Below are 6,084 nucleotides of genomic sequence, written 5' to 3'. Positions count from 1 at the left end.
TACTATTTGTAACAAGTTTGGTATCATTTCTAGGACATCATCTTGAGAGGGCGTATTAGGAAATAATTATTATAAGTAAATAGTTATTTATTTCTAGTTATTAGAAAATAATTATTATTAGAAAATAGTTATTTGTCTCCTAGTTATTAGATAATAATTATTATTAAGAAATACTTATTGTTTGTTAATTTATGTATTTTCTTATTTTCACTTATAATGATATTTATATATATCATATATTATCATTAATAATATGTGTGAATTTTATCTTCAATATTTATGAGGACATGTGATTATTGTTTATAAGCCAACATCGTTTCAAATTTACTAACCTTTACTATTATTTTCATATTCTTTTCCCTCCAACCTTCTCTCCTAACTTAACTTTGACTTTTGACTTTTGACTTTTGACTTTTGACTTTTGACGGGAAGAAGGTACTTCCTTCCAAGTTTCTTTGATTTTTTTTTCTCATGAGGTCGCTTGCGGCCACAAGATCATGCACCTTGCGAGGGCGCCCACGACTGCTAAGTCCTTTGAAGTTTGATCGCACTTGGAGGAGAATCCAAAGGGAGCAAGGACTCGATTCATGCCCCCCATTCCCCTCCCCATCAAGATGCTATGTGAGCTTAGTTACAACGAAGGCTATAGCCGAGTTTAAAGATTTTTATGAATTAGCATAAAATATATTTGTTAGCGTCATTATATATTAGTTAAGAGAATATTTTAAATTGATTTTATAAACTACTATATGATTGATAATTTTTATTGTTCTTATACAAAATAGAAAACAGTTTTATAATTGTCAATTTAGATAGCATTAGAATAGAGAATGATTTTAATGTCATTAAAAAATATATTATGAGGGCACTTATGTTAAATTTGATTATGGTTTAGAATTATCGGTTTGACGGGTCAAAATTATCAATTCAATGGTTCTGAAAATGTCGATCGTTAATCTTAACCGTCTAAGATGATTATAATTTATGATTTGAAACGTTCAATCCATGGTTCATGATGATTAAAGATAGTAGTCGTCCGTGATTTATCTCCTCCGTGTTGACCTTGGGACGAATTAGCGGGGGCGCTAGGGGCGAGAGTATTCGCCTTTTGCCACAATGATGATTAAAGATAGACAAGATTATTATTTTTTAAAAAAAATATTTTAAAATTATAAATTTACAAAAAAAAATAATGATAGGAATACTCGGTTACGTCTCTAGTGTGTGTGTATATATATTAAACCCTAGGGGTAAAATCTTAAAAAAAAATATAGTTTTGATACTATAACCCAAAGCCTGAACCCTAGAGGTAAAATCTAAAAAAAAATAGCTTTAATTATTATTTTTTAATTCAAAAAAAAAAATACTAAATTCAGTGACTGTGCGGGCGCGCAGGATATCAAATTCATATATATATTAAATAAATTATATTTTTTTAATTAATTTTATAGGTTCAAATTTAAATGATAATTATAATTTTATTATTAAATAAATTATATTCTTTTTTTATAAGTTATTATCATTTTAAATAGTTTTGAATACAAGTCATTGATAATTTTTATAAATTCAAAAATAAATGAATAAAATAAGAATATTAGTAATTAAGATAGTTAAATAAAATCAATAAATTTAATAAGTTAATGGTAAAATAATTTCACATAAAAATTTTTAAAGAAAATAGGTTAAAAATTTAGTTTAAATAGAAAAATAAAATAGTCCCGGATAAAAAAAATCAGATAAATAAGTTAAAAAATTAATTTGAATAGAAATATAGAATAGGTTAATTAATATTGAACCACACCGTTAATATTACTAAAATATTATAAATATATAAATTAAAATTTATAATTAAAAAATCTAAATTATTATGTTTTAAATAATTTACTGACAGCTAATCACCGGTTCAAACCAAAAGCTAAACCAGCAATTAAATTATGGATTCACTAATTAATGGGTGGTGCAACCACATCTAGAAATGAACCTAACCAGGATTAGATGTACTTCTATATGTCCTTAAAGAGCTTTATTCTAAATAAGGGTCCCGGAAGCCATGGTGTCATAGTAAGATATCTAAGTTGTCATCCAGGCATTCGTGGTTCGAACTCCAGTTACAGCGTATTTGTAGGAATTTTTTCTCTAAATGGGAGGCGTAATCAAAGGATGTTGGACTTCTGGGCTGGCCGCCGCATGCGCTTCTCAATTTATCTTGATGATTGTTGGAAAATTTTTGTAGGACCGGATCGATCATCCTAGGGATAGTCAATGAGACTAACTGGATTATCATTTTTTTTTATTCTAAATAAGGTACAATATCTTACAACAGTAACTTTCACTTTGACTAAAGCTACATCATCTTATGACAGTTATAGTAGGGTTGTGTCAATATGGTATACCGATATCAAATTCTTATACCATATACCATATTAAAAAATTTAGTATAAAAAATTTATATCAATATGATACCAAAAATTCGGTATACTAAATTTTCGACGGTTTACCAAATTTTTATTATACTATGAGTTTCATATCGAAAATTTGGGCATACCAAAATTTGGTTTGGTATGTTGTAGAAGGAAGATATTATATTGTAGCAGTTGCTTGTTAGTAGCTACTACAACAAAAAAAAAATTGTGTTGTAGCAGCTATTAGTTAGTAGCTGTTACAATATATTTACTGAGTAAACTTCGAGAAATCATAACTTTTAACTTAAATTAAACCATGAGATATACAATATATCAAATCAAAGCTCATTCAGAGATCTTCAATTTGATATATTGTGCATTATATAATTTATCCAAAATCAAAAGTTATGACCTATTAAAATTTACTCAATAAACACATTATTTCAGCTACTAACCCGTAGCTACTACAATATAATTTTCTCTATTACAGCATCTACTAACCAATAGCTGCTACAACATAATTTTTTCTATGCTATTGTGGCATCTACGAACAAGTAGCTGCTACAATAGAGAAAATTAGGTTGTAGTAATTATTGGCTAGTAGTTATAATATATTTGCTGAGTGAACTTTAAGAGGTTTATAACTTGTGACTTAGATTGAACCATATAACTTACAATATATCAAATAATATATCAAATCGAATCTCTTTTAGAGATCTTTAATTTGATATATTATGCATTATAAGGTTCATCCAGAATCAAAAATTAATCTCTCAAAATTTACTAACCAGTAACTGCTACAATAAAACTTTCGTGTGCTGTTGTAGCATCTACAAATTAGTAACGGCTACCACTGCTAGCTCAAGACATAGGTCATTAAGGCCTATTCCTATAGCCCTAATTTGATTGGGCCCTAAATTTTTTTATATATTATTTATATTTATTTTTAAAAACCATTCACTTTTATTTTAGGTCAATTTTAAAAATATTTAATAACTAAATTTTAGATTTTTAATTTTATTTGTTGATTTTTAAAAAAAAATTGTATAGCTTAGTTTTTTTAAACCTAGTCGACTCTTTTTTCTTTGTATTGATCTCTTAAAAATATACGCTCTCGTAGTCATCGGTAGTCTTGTATCCTTTATCTCTCTCGTTAATATTTTTGTGTTCTTTTTCTCTCACTCATCGATCTTGTGCCTTTCTCCTCCCTTATTAGTTGGGATAAGTGAAGTCGCTACCTTAGCGATTGTTCCAGAAAAATTCCACACACTCTGAAATGGAATAAATTATAGAGGTATTTTGTCTTATTATAATGACTTTACATGAGAGAAATTAGACATCCAACAAAATATTTAAATTCATTGAAAATTAACCCTAAACCCTATTATAACAAAACTCATACATGGACTAATATAACAACCTATTTCTTCTCCCTCATTAGAGATATTATCAAAGGATATTCTTACTCACTTTTTCGTCTTTTTCCTAACAAAAAAAAGTCAAAAATTTTAGGTACAACACTGTTACTTTTTTAAACATCAAGTTAATTTTTTCCTATATAATTAAAAAAAAAAAGACTATCTCGTATTTTTAGATATAAATTTTTTTTTGTTAGCATGAATCCTGAACACTTTTAAAATATGAAATATTATTTAATATTAATGATTTAGATGCATTTTCAGAATTAAATATTTTTTTAAAAAATAATAAATTTGGAATGAAATACACTTCAGATATTAAATTTTATTAAAAAAATAAATTTTAATTAAAACTAATAAAGTTTTTAATAATGTTTAAAGATTATATAATTTATATTTTATAAATTTAAAAAATTATTATAAAAAAACTTGAATATATAATTTTATTAGTAATTTTACTTCTAAAAAATTAGACATAAAAATATATATTTTTTAAATATTTGCCAAGGGTCTATGGAACCGTTGAGACGACCCTGGCTGCTACAACCGAGAAAATTATATTATAGCAGTTACTAGTTAGTAGCTGCTACAATGTGTTTACTTAATAAAATTTGAAATGTCATAACTTTTGATTTAGATTGAACTATAAGATGCACAATATATCAAATCGAAGCTCATTCAGAGATCTTTGATTTGATATATTGTGCATTATATGGTTCATCCCGAATCAATAATTATGACCTCTCAAAATTACTTGATAAATATATTTTAGCAACTACTAACCAGTAGCTGCTACAACAGAGAAAAAGCTACTACAACATAATTTTCTCTGTTATAACAGCTATTAACCAGTAGCTGCTACAACGTATTTACCGAGTGAACTTTGAAATGTCATAAATTTTGACGGATTAAATCATAAGACGCTAAATGTAATATTTTTATATTTTTTAATAATCATGGTATCCTAGTTATATCATGTCTTATATCTTTTAAATTTTTTCGTATCGCCGTATTCATGTAGTATCTTATATAATATCCGTACGTACCTATTGACAAGGTGGTGAGAAGGAAAGATTTAGATTAGTGTTGAAGTGAGCTACGACATGTGGGCCATTGGAAAATGGAGTCGGGAAAAGAGAAAATTTAAATAAACTAAAACCTATTAAAGCTCAAAATCTTAATTGAAAAAATAAGGGTATGTTTGGTTTGTGCGTTTTTCTTTTTCATTTTCTGAAAAATACGCGTTTCTGAAAAATGGTGTTTGGTTTGTATTTTTTATGTCTGTTTTCTAAAATAATAGATAGCATTTTATGAAAAATAGAGAATGTCTAAAAGTCATTTTCTATTTTCTAGAAAAGCGTGTATTTTTTTTAGAAAATGAAAATGAAAAATGTGCAAACTAAACGTACCATAAATAATTTATAAAATAATTTATTCAGTATTTCAGTATATACCGAAATACTAAAAAATACCAAATTTTATATCAATACTGATATCGTAAATTTCGGTACGGTATTATACCGTACTGGAATTTTTTGGTATTCTAAAAATTTTAGTATGAATGGTATATATCGGTATGGTATGTATGTTATATTGAAATTTTTGATATTTTTTCCACCCCTAAGCTTTAGAAGGTTGTAGTAGCCTTAGAGTAATTTTGACTCAAATTACATCACTTTTTTACTTACACTAGATATCTAATTTACACTGATTATTTTTGAAATGACTGATTAGGCACTATAAAAATTTTCATTAAGATAAATCAAAAAATATTCACAATGAATATTCTATCTACTCAATGTTCTTACGCCAACTATGTATTAAGAAAAATTTATCCTTATACATTATTGCCTGGGGCAAAATTGCACCACTTTTAATATTACACCATCTTAAAACAGTTTTTATTAAAATTTCATCAACTTCGAGAGCGGCTTTGATCAAAGAGTAGAGCACACTATTTCGATATCAAATTATGAGTGGTGTGTTATTTTGATATTTTTTAAAAGAAATGTTCTTTATACAATACGAATAATTAGGAGCTTTTGATTTTCTATTTAAAAAATCATTTATTATTATTTTTCTATAATTCAGTTGTTTCTGGGTCATTAGATAATTTCGTTTAGTAGAAATGTTTCTTTATTAGCAACGTCAGATAAATTCGAAAAATTATCTCTTAGTATAATATCACGATAAAATATTTAAATTATCATTTAAATATTATCTCCAAATATAATATATTTATAAAAAAAATTTCCAAATGAAAC

Source organism: Zingiber officinale, chromosome 3B (genome assembly GCF_018446385.1).
Source record: "Zingiber officinale cultivar Zhangliang chromosome 3B, Zo_v1.1, whole genome shotgun sequence".
NCBI lineage: Eukaryota > Viridiplantae > Streptophyta > Magnoliopsida > Zingiberales > Zingiberaceae > Zingiber > Zingiber officinale.
The sequence above is the reverse complement of the archived record's forward strand: the minus strand, read 5'-3'. Positions refer to the sequence as shown.